Below are 21,661 nucleotides of genomic sequence, written 5' to 3'. Positions count from 1 at the left end.
AAAGCAAACAAAAAGCCCAAAATTAGTGTAAGTTAACTTGTGAGCATATAATGCTGGAGTGTCAGACTTCCAGGGTAGTGTTCATAAAGGCTGCATAAGTATCTGTTGCACGGCTGCTAAGACGGCTCAGTAGGGAGAAGCACCCTGTTGCTGGTGCTGACGATCTGAGTTCCATCCCAGGGAGTCATATGGTTGGGGAAGAGAGCCAACTCACATACATTGTCCCTGTGACCTCCACTACCACACTGTGACATGTGCACACTCACAGACATCACACATATATAAAGCAGATGTTAAAAAGAATCTGTTCATAACTAGCCATAGATCCTCATTTTGCTCTGAAAAAGTAATTATAAAAGGAAATTCCGGGCTGGGGAGATAGCTTCATGGTTCGGAGCACTGAGCTCTCCCAGAGGACTGGGGTTCAATTCCCAAGCACCCACATGGCAGCTCACAAGTGTCTGCAACTCCATGATTCAATAGCCAATTACACAACTTACTAAAATGGTCTTTAAGTCTCAAAGATTTGTATTTTGTTTTATTTTAAACGGCACTGAAGGTAGAAAATTATTTAGAAACTTACAAGGTTGTTTCTACTGTAGGGCCACAGATGAATCTAACCAGGCCATCTTGGAGGGGTAACCTTGGTCTTTTTGGTGTAGGCACTCTGACAGAAAAGCAGCATGGCTGTTCACCTTCATATTATGACATCTAGAGCCTGGTTCGTGGCATCAGGAAAATCAGGAGAATTGCGGATGAGACCTAACATGTTTGCTCATGTCCCAGGGACACAACTGAACACAGTGCTGAGTGAGCAGTCCCAGAGCCTAGCTGGAGGAAAGGCACCCACTGTGCTGGGGGAAAGGCACCCACTGTGTGCCATTTATGATGTGCTTAGAAGAGGTAGACATTATAACAGCCTATACACATTCCTACAGGCACTTTCCTACGCTGTCTCAGTCTACTACAGAGATAAAATGTTTGTCCATCACAAAAGGAAGGGGAGATATTATTTCTAGGAAGCACGTGGATCTTGGTGAGAGGAAAGCAAGCTCAGAACGCTCTGAGGGTCCTGGTCAGGAAATTAGGGTGTTTCCTTCTGAGAGCTACAGAGAACCTTCTCCATCTATGATACCACGATGCTACATTTAACTTGCAATGATCAGATTAAAAACTCATTTTATGGCAACAATATAAAGGCATGCACATAACAGAGACACATGAGCTACAGCTGTATCACTCTATCTGAAAACTAGAAAAACAAAACCCCAACATTTAGACTTTTAAAAGAAAAACAGTTATATCTGAGCCAGGTGTGGTGTTGCACATCTTTAATCCCAGCACTTGGGAGACAGGAGGATCAAGTTCAAGGCCAGCCTGGGCTACAGAGTGAGTTCCAGGACAGCCAGGGCTACATAGACAAACCCTGTCTTGACAAACCAAAAAAGAAAAAGAGTTAAGTCTAGAACAATAATGATTTGTACCCTTTTCAATGAGCTGCAGGAATCCAATGACTAACTGCAATCTTCTTCGCCCCTAGACAGTGTGTAAAAGTGTGACTGTTATCTTGCCTCTGGTCTCTTAAGGGTTGAGTCTGAGAAACACACATACACAGTGAGACAGACGAACTATTAGCCACAGAGCAGATCATTCCTAACACTAAATCAATCTACAAAATCGTAGCCTACTTACTCTTTGTGAACAAGCTTATATGTATGTTTTTCTTCGTGGCTTTTTATAAAATATTTTCTTAACAAAAATTTAGCCAGTAGGGAATAGGAGAGTAGACCTTAATTAATTGTTCATATAAGTGATAAAGAAGGATTTCTAATACCTTAGGTCAGGCCAGTAAAGGAGTTGGGACAGGAAAGAAGAGGCTGGAGAAGGGCAGAGAAGGGTTTCTAGGAATCATGAAGCCCACCAGAATTGCCAAGGGGCCTACAGTCCTCCTGCCCTCCCCCAGACCTGCCCATCCCCACCCATCTACAGGCTGATTCAAAAAGATAAGGTAAAGGTGACTGAGAGGGACAGAACACCAGTACCTTGCTCACGGAAAGAGAGTGTCTTTCTGGGAGGTGTCAATTCGTGCTCTGGAAGCTGAGAAAGTTCCAGAAAACTCCAGAAATGCCACACACTGAATTGCTTCTGTGAGACTTAACACTACTTCTTAGCTCAATAAACTTCTGGGAAGTTTTAAATAACCATACTGGGTTGTACTTGGTTTAATGGTAGACAAGATCTTATCTGTTACATTTTCCTTCCCTAGTACTTCAGGAAACCCTAAAATATGCATGAAAATGGCCCTAGTCCATGGTATGGAGGCTCTGGGCTGCATTAAATCCCTGGAACTGGTGCTCTGGTACAGTGATCAGCTTTTAAAGACCATTCAGCTAAAGCTCAACTACTCAATTCCTGTTTACTGGGAAATGGCTTCACCGTGATTAGTAAGTGCATTAGTGACTGAAGAGTCACTGTGAACAATGTTAGCATCAGCTCTGTGGGGTTCCTCGCACCACAGGGGCAGAGCTCAAACATCTGGCTAATCTCTACTGTCTATGGAGAAATGAGGCTACTTGTCATTTCTTCAATGTCATTGCTTTCCAATCCTCTGTCCTTTTGTAGTAGGTTTCAGCAGCTACAAATCACACACCCCAGGTCCCGGGAGAGCCATGAGTTCTGCCCACTACATTTGTAGATCACAGTGTCATGCTGTCAGGTCAGCAAGTGTGGCATCTACTGCTTGTTCTACTTAAAGCTGCAGCCCACTGAGAAGGTTTCAATTGTAAAGTCTAATTAATCATACAGAGCTCACCACTACTGAACTGCTCGATTTGCTATGACGCCCTTTAATTGTCTGTAACTGCCTGGTTTCTCCCTCTCTTAAAACGCCCCATCACTTTGAATGTCTCTTTAGACAACAGTCATTTTCTTACAATTTCATCCTGCATTTGGATGGTACATTCTTGATGGATCAGAATTGTGTCATCCCTCTATTTAGATGAATAAATTGAGGCTTTAGAAAATGGAACAACTTGTCAAATGACAGCAAGTGGCAATGTGGGGACTCCTACCAGCTCTCAGTAACTCTAGGCTCAGGCCAGCTCCTCCCCTTATCCTCTATATCCCTGAACCCTTCCTTAGACAGCAAGCTAGTAGCTCCTATAGCAAGAAAGGAGCATAGCACACTGCGTATTGGAGGTGGGAAATGTTAAAGTTGTTGTTCTCCTGATGGGCTACCATTCCTCCAAGCATACTCTGGGGGAACAACAACAATAGCAACACCACAAGTAACTGAATTTGGGGGCCATTATTTTTAATCTTTTAAAACTTATGAGAGTGGAGATGTAACTCAGTTGACAGAGTGCTTGCCTAACATGTACAGAACTCCGGGATCAATCCCCAGCATGTTAATAGCTAGTCAGGGTGGCAGACATCAGTATTCTTAGCACTTAGGGGTTGGAAGCAAGAAGATCATAATTCCTAGCCATCCTTGTCTGTAGAGTGAGTTCAAGTCCGGCTCGGGATACATAAAAGCCTGTCTCAAAAAAGTTTTTTTTTTGTTTTTTTTTTTTTGTTTTTTTTTTAAATGGGAAAGGAAAGGAAACTTGAAAAAGTTAAACAGATACTGGCAGCTTTATTCAGGACATGTGAGATCATTTAGTCCAACACAATACAGTGATGCATAGAGTTCTGAGTGTATACGTTTCATATTTTAAAAGACATAGGACGTTAACATTTCTTGTTACAGATCATGAAATACAACTGTCCTTCATAAATTTCACATAATTCACTAGAAGAGTATCTTGTAACAAAGAGCTTTAACAGTAGCATTTCACAATACAACACACATAGTAACTGACTTCAAAGCCATGCAAAAAAAAAAAAAAAAAAAAAACCAAAAACCCCGTGTTTATTGCCAGCACTTCTTTCCTGGTCAATCCTCTCCTACCCCTTCTGCTAGCTTGCTGGTCAATCCTCTCCTACCCCTTCTGCTAGCTTGTGGCAGTGCATAAATGTATTACCAAAACTCATGTAACTTGTCAAATGCCTGCCCTTTATTGTATGCAAATTATCATTCAATAAAGTAAATCTAAATTCTAAAGCATGCATTTAAATAAATTCCCAAGCCAAGTGCTCTAAGATTTAACATTACTAGAATTAAAGCCAGCAGCAGCCTACTCTGTGCCAGTGCACAGTGATTACGTGCAGCAACCCACACGGTGTCTGACATTTAATGAGGAAGTCACAAAAAAGTAGACTGTGCTTCACACCACGATTAATATAGGATCACTATATTTAGTTTCTCTTTGAACATTCCCCCCTCCTTTCCCTCCATCCCTGAACTCTGCTGAGGACAGAGTATAAATCTGAAGGCTAAAAATCACTGAGTTTTGATGAATGAAACAGACAAGAACAAGACAGACTCTTGCAGGACAAAATGAACTCCCACCCCCACCCCCGTTGTTATTTTTAAACTAATTGTAGTTATTTAAAGTAACCTCTAAGCGTGTATCAAAGTAAGCTGGGGATAACAATGATGTGGGCTCTTTACACACTTTTATCTACAGTAGATAGAACCAGAGAGGCATGTTCAGATCCTACTGCTGTAGTTATGGATGAATGCCTGTGGTATGGCCATATTTGGAAATGAGAGAGGGAGAGAGGAAGAAAACAACAACAACAACAACAAACAAAAGTCCAGTACCATCTCTTGGAGTCAGAGCCTTATTAGAAGTAAAATACAACAAAAGTAACAGATATCACTTATCTTGTTTCTTCATATTAAAAATAAAACTTTTGTCTGATTCCTATAATTTGCAACATAATAGCACAGTACTCTTTAATACCTAATTATGAGTATGCAGTCATATTTTAAGACAGAAAACATTACCTCAGAGAAGCCTATTTTTAAATACTTCTGAATAGTTAGAGAAACACTAAGCTGCCCTCTTTGTTAAGAAACAGATGCAATCAAGTGTTCAACAATTCAACAACTACCATAAAGTAAGCCAAAGGCATAGCATCCTACCATGAAGGGATACTGAACTGTTCTATACCCATACCCTACTGTCAATGGATTTGAAAGGATGTTGAGTATGACTAAGAGAACAGAGAAAGGGATCCCTGGACATGGCCTGAAGCAGATGGGCTGGGGGGAGGGTAGGAACAGGCCAGAGAAAGAAAGGAGAGTGTTGACTTCCCCATACTCAAAATGCTCCAAGTCAATCTGACTGAGTCAAGGCTTGATACTGGCTCCTTGGGGGTTGCTTTCAGTTAAAAACGGAAACAGTTTAGGAGAGGTTTTTATACTGCTCAAAGGGGCATTTGATAGGAAATTTAAATAACACGAATCTAAGTGCATATTCTGTGCTTAGGAAAAAAAATAAATCCACAAGACACTATTTCCCCAGGAATATGAAGTAGTTGGAAGACATATTTGGGAGCAGGACAGTTTGGAACTATTGCTAATCTAATAGCAATGAAATCTCCCACTTCACAGCAGTAAAATTTTATGATAAAGCCCCATCCAGAGGTTTGGAAAATGTTGCTGCATTTATTTTCCAGAAACATACATCCAGTCAGCACAAGTTCTTCTCCAAAGCACAAAACAGCCCTTACCTAAGTAGCTAGCTTGCCAAACCCTTCGCCTTTAGAAATTTCCTAATAGCTCTCATTTCATTTTTCTAGTTTTACTGTAATCAGTCATAAATCTGAAAATTCGTATTTCCTATTTGCTTTCAGATATAGACAAAATGACTAATATACATCATAGAACACAGGGGTGAATGGAGGGAGGGAGGGAGGGAGAATGGCAAAAGGAAAGTACTTCACTCAGAAAAAAACAAGAGCCTTGCTTCTCTCCTGCTGCCACAAGATGGCCGAATTTCCTCTCCATGCAAGGAACTGCCACACTGCTGGAAAAAAAAAAAAAAACATGTCCCCCTTTTATATCAAAGGAGGTGTTTCAGGGGCTGTTGCACACTGTCCTCTGAAAATCAGAGCCACACAGAAGAGTGAGGGCTAACTCCAACAGATAGGTACTGTCAGAGGTCCACCTCTGTGCACGCCATCTTCTCTCCCTCTGTTGCGTTCTCTCTTCCTCTCATCTCCCATCCCCCAAGCACTACTTCCCAAACTGGGGTCACCAGAAAAGTACCATCAGCACCATTTGAGAGCTCATTAGAAATACAAATAACCTTTGACCTTCAGAATTCAAAACTGTAGAATAAAGACTTGGAAGCCAACGTCTTCAATTCTGTGGGATTTTCAGTTTGAATAACCTATGTACTATTTATCTATTCATTCTGCCTTTGAACCATGTGCCACTTAAGTTGTTCCTAAGCATTTGAAGTGTATACATGTAGTAGTCAGGGTTCACACACACATACCCACACACACAGATTGGGAGTATGGGGGGGAAACTTACTAGAGTGCCTATGGGCTGTGGTCCAGCTAGTCCAAGAATGGCTGTCTACCAAAAGAAAGTCCCAAGAACCTAGTTCTTCAGTCCATGAGGCTGGATGTCTCAGCTGGTCTTCAGTAAATGCTGGAATCCTAAAAGTAGGCTCCAGTGTCAGTGAAGGAATGGACTTGGCACTGAGAACAAGGGCAAACAGGCAAAAACAGAGCAAGCTTCCATCTTCTATGTCCTTTATCTAGGCTGCCATCAGAAGGTATGGTCCAGGTTAAAGGTGGATCTTCCCATCTCAAAAGATCTGGATTAGAGGTAGGTCTTTCCATGTCAAATAATTTAATTTATAAAAATCCCTCGCGGGGCTTTTGTTAATTCCAGATGTAATCAAGTTGACAACTAAGAAGAACCATCAAAATACATTTCTGACTAGTCTATGAGATCCCTGGGGACAAAAGAAAAAAAAAATCTTTTCCCTTATCTTATCCTGTATCCAGGAGTGCCTAACCTTCATAGAGTTAACAAGCAAAAGGAAATATAATGACCATCCATTCCTGATGCCAGGAACTGGAGAGGAACCCTTGGGCAGAGCTCTTGTTGTAAGTGTGGGACTCCCATCCACCTGGGGTTTCCATCCTCCGTAATCCACAGTCTTGGGGTCACTAGGAAAGCATCCTTCTCTTCAGGGATGGAACTGCTCAGCTTTAGAACGGAGCACAAAATTTACAAAAATTATTCCCCAGAGGCCCAGAGACCTTAAATGAGGAGAAGGCGAGGAGGGGCAACATCACCCTGTCAGAAGTAATGGAGTCGAATGAGAGGCTTCCTTAGCTACCCCTGTGGCAGGATATAACTGTGCCATCTCTTTTAATATGAAAAAAAAAATTTTTTTTTGTTTGCCTTCTGCTTGTTCCATTCAAGAAATAAAAGCAAATATTTCCCCTTACACAAGACGTCCTCAACTATCCTTGAACAGAGTGTAACAAGTTCCTTGGCTAATGAGAACATTTCTAGGTTTCCTGTTTGAGGCTTGGTGATGGTTCCTGGGCATAAATGAACTAAAGTGCAAAGTTGTCCATATGATGACTGAGAGATCACAAGGGCCTCTGTCTTCTGAACCTGGAGCAAAAAGGGAAGGGGGGTTGCACATGTATAATAAGGCACCCCTTCCGGTCTTTCTTCTTATTGTTTTCTTCTCCGATACACGCATCTATAAGTTTGAAAGTCAATCAGAGAGGAGCTAGGCTCTACCAAAATACATATGGAAAAAACCCTTAAGCCCCAGTGAGATGGTACTAAAAAGCAAGGCCTTTGAGCGTAAAAAGATCAGAAAGGCCGGAGCTTCCTAATGCTATGCATGGCCTTATTTAAAAACAACAAAACCACCACCACAACAAAAACCTCACCAGAAAGCTCTTTCTCTCTTTTTCTCTTTCTTTCTCTTCCTCTCTTCAGCAGACACAGACAGAAGACAGCCATTGGCACACAGAGAAGAACTCTAAGAAACAATACCCCATACTTTGGTCCCAGACTTCCTAGCTTCTACAACCACGGGAAAATACCAGTGTCTGATACTTTGTTACAGCAGTCCAAGGAGACAAATAACCACACGGAGAAATCAAGACTTATTTAAACCTGCACCTCAACTGCGGAGCAGTTAAATGATCTACCTTAACCTCCTATGCTAATCTTGCTGCCTCCCTGTCCCATCTCAGGATACTTGCATATTATCAGTGATCTGGCTCTATGGGCTTCAGGTGTGGTTCCATGATTTCTCTCCAGAACTTCTTCATAGCTCCAAATCCTCTATCCTCCTAGCTGATCTGAATCTCTCTCTCTCCTTCCCTCCTTTCTCTGGCTGTGAACATCCTGCCCTATTCTCTATCCTGCCAACCCACTGGGTGCTCAGCATTTATTGACAAGACAGAGAATAAATGGTAAGAATTGTTCATACAAACTTGAGACAGGAGATTCTTGGTGTAAGCATTACAAAGCCCTGTCTGGATTGCAACGAGATATGAGGGCAGAGAAATCAGCATTTGAATAGCCCAAAGATAAAGTTTAAACAGTGTACAAAAGCATTAGGTCTACATTCATGAACCAGATATAGTTGTAAAACAACAGAAACCTCTTAGATTGGATCATGTGTGTTCCGGATGATATGGCTGGAGATAGGAAGCTGTTAGATTGGAAATGCGCACTGTACAAAAGGCTCCTCAGCTGAAAGGGATGCCATTCACAGCTTGCCTTGAGTCTGGAAGTGGGAAAAACTCTAAAGGTGGAAAATGTTCAATTTCTCTCTGGCCCGGGGAGGATGGAGAAGGTTCTCTGTTGGCAATTAAGCTTCCCCAACAACTTAATTGTAAAAGAATTTTTACAGACATGAAGGCGTGTTTAAACTCTTGGCCCGCATACAAATGATAACTTCTGGGGTGACACTAAGATCTAGGTCTCTGCAGCAAAATCCCAGGAATAAAAAAATTTCAGACTGGCATAAAAGAAGGAAGGCTTTGTCTCTGTGCAGGTTCCTGCAAAGTTCTAGAAAGTGGCAGTGGTACCGTTCTCCGTGGTCAATTAGCGAAACCATGCCTTCCCTCTGCAGTGCTCATACAATGATTACTTGCCTCTGTGGAGAAGTCATTCCTGAACCACACAAAAATAGCAGCGGCTTTCTGTCACGGCCAGGCTCAGGCTGCTACACTCAAAACCACTGTGAAGTCTTTTCTCATTCCCCTGTGTCTGTAGGGAAAATGGGACCACACCCTCCCTACATGGTGCTCCAACCACTACAGTTGTGCCCACAGAGACCCTCTGCATTAAGTGATGGGCTTCTCATAACTTGATGCAGGGTTGCCAATTTTTCAGAGGCCCTGCTGTTTGCTAGGAAATCAATTCACCTAAATAAAGGACTCAGTGGTACCTGCATAGAGGAATAACGCAGCATCTGCAGTAATGTGCAGAGCACTTTCAGAGAACAGCTTCGGGCTCCGGTGAGAGGCACAGAGAGATTGAATTCTCCTCACATTTTATTTGCCAATGTTCGGCTATAAATCATCTCAGCTCCTGAAATGGGGCATGATGCACATACGGAACACTGAAGTAATCAGGCTCTCACTAAGTACCAATGCAAGCCTCCTGTTCTCAATCCACCCGAGGCCAGCACAGCTTGCCCGCAGTCCATGCTAGCGCCATCAACATACTCAAAACCAGAATGGCCCTACATTCTTCCCTCAGAAGCCCTCAAACTCTTAAGTTACTTTTACAAATCATTTGAATGAGAAGTCCTGAAAGCAAGAATGTTAAACACTCAACAATTGGTATTAAGATTATTTTGTGTCCTTTGGGTACAAACGTATATACTTCCAACAACTTCAGAGATGGGAAGATGCTCTGCAAGTGTTGAGGACCAGACCAGATCCCCCAAAACCAGGTAAAATGCTTGATAGGTGTAGCAGACCGCCTGTAATCTCAGTACTTAAAGCTGGCTAGACAGGCAAGCTGTATCCACAGCGTTTGATCCAAGGGCACTTGCCTCAATAATTAAGGTAGAGAGTAACAAAGGCAGATTTCTGGTGCAAATTTCAAGTCTCTCCAAGCACATAAACACATATGAACACCTCGACATACATGTGAACATGCATACACACATGTGTACCAATCAAACAACTTATGTTTTCACACCTTCCCTAACAGGGTAAACAATACACCTTAATGGTACCCAGGACCAGGCCTCATGGCAAATGGGAGGTACACAAAGTGTATCCTTCCTTTCCAAGGGAAAATGAATGTGGAGAGGGATATTTACTGTGGAGAATGCTTTAAAAACAAACAAACAAACAAACAAAAAACCCAAAACCAGTGTCAAGAAGAAGGAAGCAAGAAGACACATGAAGAAACCTCACTCAGCCATTGCACATTCATAGCACGGCCATTACAAACACAGAGGCCCTGGACTGACCCTTAGTGCTCTATTTGAATCCCAGACACTAACTACATGACCTGGACAAGTCTCCCTTTGTAGGGAGCAGAGGAAGCCGCTAACTCCGTGCCAGGCACATGTAGGCCTTCTCATTCAACACTTGGCACAGCGCCTGGCACGGAGCTGGACTAGCTGGCCCACAGCCTATAACAGACAGACAGACAGACAGAGATATGTATACACACACAGAGATATGCACACACACGCACGCGCACACACACACACACACACACTTCTATCAGTCCTGTTCCCCTAGGGAATTGGGACTAATAGAAATAGTAAAACTCTGTAACTTTACTCTCAACAAATAATTTTACAGTATTGGTAGAAGGTTCATGAAATTACAAAATGGAATTGGGAGGACTAGATCAATTAAGTCCACCCCATATCAATAATCCTGTCTGTAATACAGACCTGCTTCTACTAAAGAGTATAATTCAGGTATTCTAGCTTGAATGTTTATAACATCATCATTCGAGATACATAATACTACATCATAAACCCAGAGTGGACAATATGGAGGGTGGCAAGGAGCTGGAGGAGAGAAGAAGGGAGCTGCTGGCTGAGACAATGGCTGATGATTGTGGGTACAGAGATACCAGAGCCTGAGAAGGCCACTGGAACCAGGAAAAGAAGTTCCTTTGGTGATCTGGACCCAACAAAGACCCTGATTTTGAAACAAGCCCTGAATCATTTCAGTTTTTGATACTTGTGAAGTTCTAGTCATTGGAGCTGGTAACTTCGTAGGTGATCTCCTGTAAAATCTGGCCTTGTCTGGTTTTAGATACATTCATGTTATAGACATAGGCACTATAGATGTTTTTAATCTAAATACAGTTTTTATTTTGGCCTAGAGATGATGAGAGACCCAAGGCTGAAGTTGTTGCAGGGTCCCTAAATGACAGAGTTCCTAACTGCAACAGAGTCCCACATTTCAACAAGCATCTTAACAACACTTCCCACAGACAATCTCTTATTACTGTACGTGGCCTGGGCTCTGTCCTAGCCAGAAGACAGAGCAATGGAATGCTAATATCACCTCTAAATTATGAAGATGGTATGTTGGATCCAAGCTCCATTGCCCCTTTGCTAGGTGGGGAAGAGAAGGCTTTAAAGGAAACGCCCAGGTGATTGTATGACTGCGTATACGAGTGCACTGGAACTTTCTCTACCCCAGGTCAGTTCCCCATATGCACCACTGCATCCCTGCCCAGGCCACTGGGACACTGTATCGAGTGTGTCAGAATGTGGCAGTGTGGCCCAAAGAGCAGCCTTTTGTAGATGGGGTTCCATTAGATGGAGATGACCCTTAACATAAAGTCAGTGGATTTCCCAAAAGTCCGAAAGAAAGTGTCACAATATCACATAAGAGAGATTACCTACTGGCTCATTCCAGGGGTAGTAGAATAAATCATTCCTGCAGCAGCGCCCACAAATGCAGCCACTGGGGCTGAGGCTTTAAAGATAACCACAGGTGCATACATTCCCTTTAAGAAATTATTTTATATCCAATGATGTAGATGGACTGTACACATACACATTGGAAGCAGAAAAACAGGAAAACCATTCCACTTATAATGGGCTTCTTCAAAGCATTCCAGTATTCATTTCCTGTGAACTAAACTACAAGAGGTTTTGGACTATCTAACCCATAGTGCTTCTCTGCAAATGAACTCTCCAGCTGCTATCACAGGCACAGTAGAGAGAAAACAATGGACACTTTACTTACAGTCAGTAATGTCTACTGAAGAACAAAGGAGACTAAATCTTTGCACGTTGTTAAAAGAACTAGGACTCATTGATGGACAAGAACTGGCTGACACTGACGTCACCACACTAGACTGTACTGTGTAAACCTCATTTTACTTACGGAAAAAAAATCTGCACATAAAACACCACAGAAATAATATACTTTATGGATACTAAGGAATTTAATTGAAGATCGGAGAAGATGAGGCCAAGGGGACACCCAAGAAAAGAAATGTAATTGATATCACTTTTAGCATTAGTGTTGCTAGAGATATATAGAAAATGAATAACTCTCTTTAACTTTATAAATTTCTCTTGAAGACTGAATTTTGAGGTAGGGCTGATAAGAGTTTTCATTAATAGAATGAGCAACCAAGCCTGGAGAGAAAGATTATGAACAAATGCATTGTCTCACTAAAGCAGGGCAAGCTCTTTTGTGTGGGATCATTATTGTGGTCAAAGGTAATATTCCATAGCTTGCATTTCAGCGTCCACATGTATAGAACTGCATCGATGAACGGAAATGAAGAATTAAGAAAATTAAAAATTACAACCTGGGGCTGGTGAGATGGCTCAGTGGGTAAGAGCACCCGACTGCTCTTCTGAAGGTCCGGAGTTCAAATCCCAGCAACCACATGGTGGCTCACAACCATCCATAACAAGATCTGATGCCCTCTTCTGGAGTGTCTGAAGACAGCTACAGTGTACTTACATATAATAAATAAATAAATCTTAAAAAAAAATTACAACCTGACATCTAAACTATATCAAACACTGGCTGTTTTTTCATTTTGACTTATATAATTGTGGCTATTTAAATGTGTATTAACTATTACAGAATTTAACTTGTCCATAATAACTAGTAAACAGTATTATAGCTTAATATTCATGCATGAAAATTAGAAATATTCTCATGTATTTATTTGCATTGCCACAGAGGCCAATATGCACAAGTTTAAAACATGGCTGTTTTTAAAAACACATCACTATTTAACACATAATTCATTAATAAAATTGTACATTGTCCAAAAAAAAAAAAATGAACCCAAAGTGGCTTAAAATAATGACAGGGTTTATTGTGATCATGAATCTGCAGTCTGGACAGGGACTCCAAACAGTTTATATCTGTTCCACTGAACATCAGCTGGGTCTGCTCTTGAGCTGCAACTGAGAAATCATGTGAGAGCTTGCTCATTCACAAATCTGTCCTGTCACCTAAACCAGGAAAACATCTGCGGGCTGGAACAGCTGGGGCCTCTCTGGCAACCTCCTTACCTGTGATCTCTTCATGTGATCTCTCCTACAGGACAGACACAAGGCACCTGGACTCGGGACTCCTCCGTAGTTTTCCATTGTTATAAAAGCTACCTAAGACACACTGGATATTATGGGAAGAGGCCAGTGAGATGTCTCAGCAAGATTCAGCTCACTGTGCCTGAAGACCTGCCTGGAAGAAGAGACAGCTCCGATGAGGTGTATGCTCTATGGTAAGCCTGTCCCTCCCCCTATGAAATAGCTAAATGTAATGGTTTCTCAAAGCAAACCTTTATTTTGCTCATGGTTTTAGAGCTTCGAGCCCATGGCCAGCTGAGCTGATGGCAATGCTGGACTGTGACAATGCAACTCATGGAGGAGGTGACGACAGAGGAAGCTGTTACTTCATAGAATTGGTGGGTGGTGAAACAAGGAAGAAGTTGGGGTCCTGAGGGCCCCTTAAAGTACACACACACAGTGACCCAGCTTCTTCCCATCACCACCTCTTAAAGCTTCCACCTCATCACAGATGGGCAAAACAGTCTGTCTCACATGGCTTGTGATGGCTTGCCCAGGGAGTGGTAATATTAGAAGGTGTGGCCTTGTTGGAATGGGTGTGGCCTTGTTGGAGTAGGTGTGTCACTGTGGGTGTGGTCTATAAGACTCCAAGCTGCCTAGAAGTCAGTATTCTGCTAGCAGCCTTCAGATGAAGATGTAGAACTCTCTGCTCCTCCTGTACCATGCCTGCCTGGGTGCTGCCATGTTCCCACCTTGATGATAAAAGACTGAATCTCTGAAACTGTAAGCCAGCCCCAATTAAATGTTATCCTTTATAAGACTTGCCTTGGTCATGGTGTCTTTCCACAGCAGTAAAACCCTAACTAAGACACGGCTCTTCAGGGTACACTTATTTAAAATAAAGAAAAACATAATGGAAATGAGTCCCAAGAGGCCATGGCATGCCTTGTATGGCATCGCTTAATGACTCGCATTACTTCTACCCTACTACAGTCTGTTGATTTACGCCTGCTTAAGGACTAGGAACGCAAACTCCCATCTCTCACGGAGGAGTTTGAGGGCAGACTGCAAGAACTTACAGGACAAACAGGACCAATGTTGGAAAATATTGGCCTCGTTTACCTTCCTTTTCACACAGTGTACTTACTGTTGGGGGTTCTGATTAAATTATCTGGCTAACTACAGCAGAAAAACCACTCACAGGACAGAACTGGTCATTCTAACATGGGGGACAGACACCCACCACACCCTGGCAACAGACCCTCTTGTCTTGCTTTATCAGGAAATACTAAGTATTAGTGGGAAGTAAAGATCACACGAAGGTAGCTGTGTGGAAGGAGATGCTACACTAATTTTCTTTTTAAGATCACCTTGATCAACATCAACACCTTAAGATACAGAAACTACGTAAACCCATCATAACATTTGAATTTAAATGCTGACAGACAATCCCAAAGCACTACAACTAGATACCTTTATACAAAATTTTAGATGTGTGGACTAGAAGCAATTTAGTGATTTTCTTATATCAAGAATAAATTAAGATGCAGTCCTTTTTTTTTTCCTGTTGCTACTTCTCGGCATTAATTCTGCTTCTGTTCCTTGTCATATAAGTGAGTCCAAAGGGTCAGATAAAAATAGCTTCCCTGAGATCAGGGGACTTGGCTGGTGTGTCATGCTCACTGCCACATCCCCTGTTCCTGCTAGACAGGAATTGGCAGGAGCTCAATAAACATCAATGACAGTACCTGTCAAGTATTTAAGATTTACTTTATTTTTAATTATGTACACAGGAGTGCAGTGCCAGATTCCTGGAGCTGCCCAGTGTGGGTACTGGAAGTTGAACTCAGATCCTCTGAAAGAGTCTTACTCACTATGAACCAGTGAGCCCTCTCTCCAGCCCCTGGAGAAAGATGTAGAAAAAAAAATAGGCCAGGCGTGGCGGCTGATGCCTATAACCCCAGTATTTGGGAGGCTGAGGCAAGACAGGAGTTCAAGGTCACCCTCAACTATATGTCAAGTCTGAGGCCACCCTGGGCTATATGAGATTCTGTCTCAAAACATATTTTATAAATTTAAAAAAAAAAAACAAAGGTAATATAATTTCAGGGGAAAAAGACAAATCATGTATTTTCAAGGAGTTTTGCTCTGGGTATCTGGATGCAATCACCATGCTCTCTTTAAAACGAAGATGCTTTAACACTTGCCCCTGAGGCTGACGGCAAATGGCCAAGACACACACATCTTACATCACTGAGTACCTGCTGGCTGTCGGCTTTGGTGCACCCTAAAAGCCCTTATCATCTTTCAACACTGAAGGAGCGCCTCCATTTGGACAAGGACTTAGTTCTCTAGGAAGACTGTACTGAGCATGATGGGAAAAGACATGTGTGGCACAGAACACAGCTTCAGTACTAAGGGTCAGATGAAAACCACCGTGCTGGAGGAGAGGAGTGCTTCAACTCCAACAGCGAGGTAGGCACTTCCCAGTCAGCAGTCATGCTCTGACTGTCATTGGATCTACAAGAGTCACAGGGAAAGAGTGACAACTAAATGTAAGACAACTAAATGTAAAATGCTTCTCGATATTATAAGGAAAACTAGGGGGGTTGGGAGAGAAGGGGACAAGAAAATAAACACCTAAGGGCTACAGAGCCTGCTAAAATAAAGGAGTCATCACATCTCAGAACCAGAAGTAACCATTCCATACCGACTGAAAAGCTATCCTGCAAAGGTTAAAGAGTTAAAGGCAACCCTTTTTGATAAGTGGTCCCCTAAATGTACAACAGTGAACATGGAGAAATAAAGACCGAGCTGTGCGCAGCTGAAAAGAAAATCCGTAAGCAACTGAACAGGGTAGAACTGTTAGTTTATTTAGTCTAGATGGTGAGTTCTCAGTTCACCCTCCAAACGTGTTCTAAAGATCCCTCTTCCACCTGTGCCTTTTATGCCTGAGTATCAGCACTGCCCTCCACCCTTTGCCCCTTAGCAGGGTGAAGATCAGCCCTGAGTGGAGTGGAACACGTCCTGTGCATGAAGACCTCTGGGAAAACTGTGGCCTTCCATGCTTGCTCTTCACAAGAGCTCAGCTATGTCCCTCCAGCCGATTTTGGCTTTAGTTTTTTAGGTCTTACTGTTACATGATTTGTGATTCTTCCGAACTAGATCCTCCTCCTATTCAAGTTCAAATCCTACCCAAAATAGATTCAAGCAAGGCCAAATATAAGATTTTTTTTTTTTTGCAGAGGTATAACAGCAGACTCTAAAAATGAATATCTATAATACATTTAATGAATAATAAAAATGAATATAGGCATGCAAGAGCTGGACTGGAAAGGGAATAAAATTCTCAGAGCATCCTAAAATGGATCCTTGAATTTCAAGCCAATTGCTTTGAAGTTGTGTATTTAAATATCTAGATTTTTGGATCCAATTAAAGGGTCATGCTATTTAATTTCTGAGAAATTATGGACACATGCTCAATAGACTAGGAAAGTCCCATTTCTCAAGCAAGATTTAAAAAAGAAGTCTTTCCCACAGGCACTCTCGCTTTTCTAGAATTATTAATTCATGATTTGCCAAAGGCTAAAACCATGCTTCCACATTTAAGTGAAATGTTACAGAAGAGGAATTTAAATAATCCTCTATTAATTACTCTGTTTTCAAAAATTATATGTAAAGACCTCTCTTATGTGGGAAGCCCTCAGTAAGTACAATTATCAAATTCAGAATTGCTAATTACAATTATAAGACTTCAGATTCGATGTTTTAAAAGTCATCTGTACGAAAAGCAATGAATGACCATGAACCGCTGAGGTTCATTATTTACCACAGAGGCACAGTCATGTCCCCACCACTTCTGGATCTTAGCTTACTGTGACTCCTTCAATTCTTGATTTACTAGCGATTATTAGCCCTATAATTACCATCCCCCCACCAAAGCAAGAGCTCTTAATATAATGACGTATTTTTCAAATGTAAAAATAAAAGCCATCTTCTATGCTTGGTGTCTCGACTGTGAAATAAACAATCTTGGATGGTGGTGTTACATTCTTGGAGGCTTTAGGGGTCAATCATTTCCTTCATTCTTTTGGAAGGAAGGAGGGATGAGTTTCCTAGACCAGATCAGCAGCAGGGAGAGCAGCAGCTCCAGCTACTGCTGTTGCTAGGACTGGAGCTGCTGCTGCTGCTGCTGCTGCTCCTGCTGTTGCTGCTTCCACCACCTTCATCTTTGAGGTCTACCTTACAATATTTGGTATCGTCCCTGGTCTAGAAGGAGAGGCAGGAGGTGCTAGGAAAAACTATTAGCCCTGTCCATGAGGCAATCCTAAACTGTGCTGGTACAGAACAGAGCATGAAGGAGGACTAAGTTAGCAGCAGGTGGTTTCAGAGTTTCCAGCAGTCAGGACAGCATGTGATTCCAACAATGCACGAGCCAAGCCCCTCCATGTCTGTGGTACATGTGGAGAATCCCGGGTTCTAATCAACTACATTCTTCCAGAGTTGTCTTAGAACAAAACGGTTCCACAGTCAGTCATGCTTACACTTATTCGAATGCTATTCATTTATTCTTATTAATTTTTGACACGGGATCTCACATATCCCCAGATGGCTTCACATTGGCTACGTAGCAGTGGATGACCTTAAACTTCTGACTGTCCTGCTTCAGTCTTCTGAATTTAGGGTTATAGATGCATGCTACCATGCTAGCTTAACATATTTCCTTTGAGTGCAGAAAATGATACCAATCCTCCTCTCTCTCTCTCTCTCTCTCTCTCTCTCACACACACACACACACACACAGAGAGAGAGAGAGAGAGAGAACTATAAAAAAAATGAAATTCTATTTAAATGATCCTAACACGGTTTCATCACAGCCTGGTGTCTCTGAGATCACAGAGCATATAACCAATAGATCTCATAAAACACAGTAGATCTGAGGACTTGAAAACAAAATTTGATGGGCTGGAGAGATGGCTCAGCGGTTAAGAGCACTGACTGCTCTTCCAGAGGTCTTGAGTTCAATTCTCAGCAACCACATGGTGGCTCACAACCATCTGTAACGGGATCCGATGCCCTCTTCTGGTGTGTCTGAGGACAACTACAGTGTACTCATATACATTAAATAAACAAACAAACAAACAAAATTTGAGACTTGGATATGACACAGAACACCATATATACTGTTAAAAAGACAAGGCTGAAGAAATGTTTAAACTGCACCCAACATATACTTCCTATCCTTAATCACTAAAAGTTTTTACAAATTAGGCTGAACAGACATGGAAATTGGACAAGATATGTGAACATGAACTTCTCATATCTTGTCCAATTTCCATGGAAACTCTCTTGTTTATAGTTGCACTATTGTTACATTGTAATTCTATAGTCCTGCCTCTACCCTAGTGTTCCTCCTAATGCACTTACTGATTTATGCTGAAGAAACAGCATCTCTGACCCACATACCACGGGTCTACATTTTATCAGCATGAGCTTGTTAAAGCCTCTCACACACTTTGTTCTATTTGATGAGGAAATCATGGACACACACAGGTGGCCTGGAACAGCTGTGAAGGCGGCCCAGCACAAAGCCATCAAATTCCTTAAAATACAATCACTACTGCTGGTGTTTGTAACTAGCTTGGGTTTGCAGGTGGCGTCCTGCTGCAATGTTAAAAAGGACAGGCTTGGTAAAGAGTGAATAAAGCAACTGAGATAAAGCTCAGATTCCAAGTATAAAGCCCTGTACAGCTTCTGATCAAAACACGTGTCTACAACTAGTCAGATAAAAGATGTAAGGCCCAAGAACCCAGAGCAAGGCTGTGGTGTTATAAACCCACAGCAGGCATCGTTACTGGTGAGAAAGTGGGACCCCATTTCATGAGACCCATGTTTGTCTCCAGCTCTACAGGTGATTTCTGTGCTGTGTGCAAACTTCTCTTTTGGAAAGACAAACGTCAACTATCATATTAAATATGTTTGATTCAAAGCACAGAGACCACGGTACTCCTGGTGCAATGTGACTAAAAAGCAAAAACCTCTGCTTTGAAATATTCAGCTAAGCTTTGTCCACTTTCCTAAAACAGTATCTACACCAAAATAAAGTAAATTCCCATTCTCCCAAATTTCATGTGAGGCCCTGAAGTCACATCCCAATCTCTAGGTTCCCTTAAGCACTGAAATCTTGGCAGGGGACCTTGAAGACAAGCCAAAGTCTTGAAAATTGCTATGGTTGTATCTGCTGCCAGACGTCTCTCTTCCCAGGGGATAAACATCTATCCTCAATGCTGAGGCAGAAAAAAAAACAAAAAACAAAAAACCCTGGTCTCACACCCTTTGAAAGTATCAGATATGAAGCATGCTCACTGTCCTGAATAGTTTTGTGTCAACTTAACACCGAGCAGAGGGAACCCCAAGTGAGAAAATGTCCTCATGGTATCTGGTGATAGGCAGGCGTGGTGGGTTGAATATGCATGGCCCATGGGGAGTGGCACTATTAGGAGGTATGGCCTTATTGGAGGATGTGTAGCCTTGTTAGAGCAAGTGTGTCACTGTGGAGGTGGAGCTTTGAGGTCACACACACACACACATACATGTTCAAGACTGGCCAGTGTGATCCAGAACCTCCTCCTGGCTGCCTTCAGATCAAGATGGAGAACTCTTGTTCCTCCTGCACCATGTCTGCCACATGCTGCCATGTTTCCCACCCTGATGATAATGGATCAAACCTCTAAAACGGTAAGCCAGCTCCACTCAAATGTTTGCCTTTGTAAGAGTTGCCTTGGTCATGGTGTCTCTTCACAGCAGTAAAACCCTAGCCAAGACAGCAGGCCTAGAGGGCATTTTCTTGATTAGTGATTGCTGAGGTGTGGTTAGGACCTCTCCTAAACTGGTGGTCCTGGGTTCTATACAAAAACAGGCTGAGCAAGTCATAGGGAGCATGCCAGGGAGCAGCACCCCTCCATGGCCTCTGCATCAGTTCCTGCCTCCAAGTTCCTGCTCTGTTTGAGTTCCTGTCCTGGTTTTCTTCAGAGATGAACAGTGATGTGGAATAATAAGCCAAGTAAACCCTTTCTTCTCCAACTTGCTCTTTTGTGGTGTTTCATCATAACAATAGAAACCCTAACTAAGTCATTCACTTTGACACTCATGGCCAGGTTACAGAGGGTTAAAATAGGGTGCTTCAAGTTCTTCAGATTGGAAGCCTATAAATGCAACATTTATTCACCTGATGCAATGTCATTTCTGAGGCTTACTCCTCCTGTCTGCTGACCTAGGCCTGGTCCTGGAAGCCTCTAGTCTCCATACAAATTAGGCCTCAAGTGTTTTCTGCCTCTGAGACTCGCTGCTGGATAAGCTCACCCTTTCTAGTTCTTTCTGAACTCTGTCTTGCTGGTTTAACTCAGCGGTTCTGGCTCAAACTCCCCTCCAGGCTGACTGAATCGATCTGCCTTCTCTCAGTTTCTTACTAATTGCTCTGCTTGACTTCATGCTAACTTTGGCAAAATGTCCTAATCTTCTGGCTCTTTCTCATTCTCTGGCTCCTTCTCTTTGCCTGTGTCTAGCTTGTTCTCTCTCTGCGATCTCTCTCTCTATCACTGTCTCAGTACAGTACCCCCTTCTCGCGGCCACGCCCTTTCTTCTCTTCTAGTGAGAATTGGACGTACTCTGTCAAATCTTTCTCTGATCTGTAAATTTGTCTGCCACTCAACGATTATACATCACTTTGAAACTCTGGTGCTTCTTTCTACAAATTAACTTTACCTTCATTGGTTGGGATTAAAGGTATATACTAATGGTGTGTCTGAATTCCAGAAGATTGTTTGGGATTAAAGGTGTGTGCTAAGAGCTGAGGCACACCACAACTAGACACAGGTTTTTCCAGTATACCATCTCGGGGTTCAGAGCATCATCAAATATCCTGCAAGGGAAGCTATTCTTCAGTGCCACAGCTTAGATCATACACCTAGCTGCCAAGAAATGAGCATCCTTCTTCATGACCTGCCACAGGCCAGCCTCCTCTGTTATTCTCTTTTACCGACCACTCCCTTCCCCCTCAATGAGCATAATGTGATCCAGTATGAAGTCAAATGGTTTAGGCTACTTAAGTTTATATATATATATATATATATATATATATATATATATATATATATTTCCTTCTAGATTCAACTCATAAGGTAGAAAGATGAAAAGGAAAAAGTTGAGAAATGATAACTGTCAAGAAAACCTGTCTGGAGAGTAATAAT

General features: G+C 42.2%; 1 protein-coding gene and 1 pseudogene across 1 annotated transcript in view; one reads left to right on the top strand and one right to left on the bottom strand.

The window, feature by feature from the left end:
- The window catches only part of Ppm1l (protein phosphatase, Mg2+/Mn2+ dependent 1L), a 243,379-nt gene that overhangs the window by 115,671 nt on the left and 106,047 nt on the right, over positions 1-21,661 (bottom strand). The gene's annotated exons all lie outside the window — the stretch shown is intronic.
- On the top strand, positions 10,908-12,282 carry LOC110320124 (annotated as a pseudogene).

This window comes from Mus pahari, chromosome 4 (genome assembly GCF_900095145.1).
Source record: "Mus pahari chromosome 4, PAHARI_EIJ_v1.1, whole genome shotgun sequence".
Taxonomy (NCBI): Eukaryota; Metazoa; Chordata; class Mammalia; order Rodentia; family Muridae; genus Mus; species Mus pahari.
The sequence above is the reverse complement of the archived record's forward strand: the minus strand, read 5'-3'. Positions and strand labels throughout refer to the sequence as shown.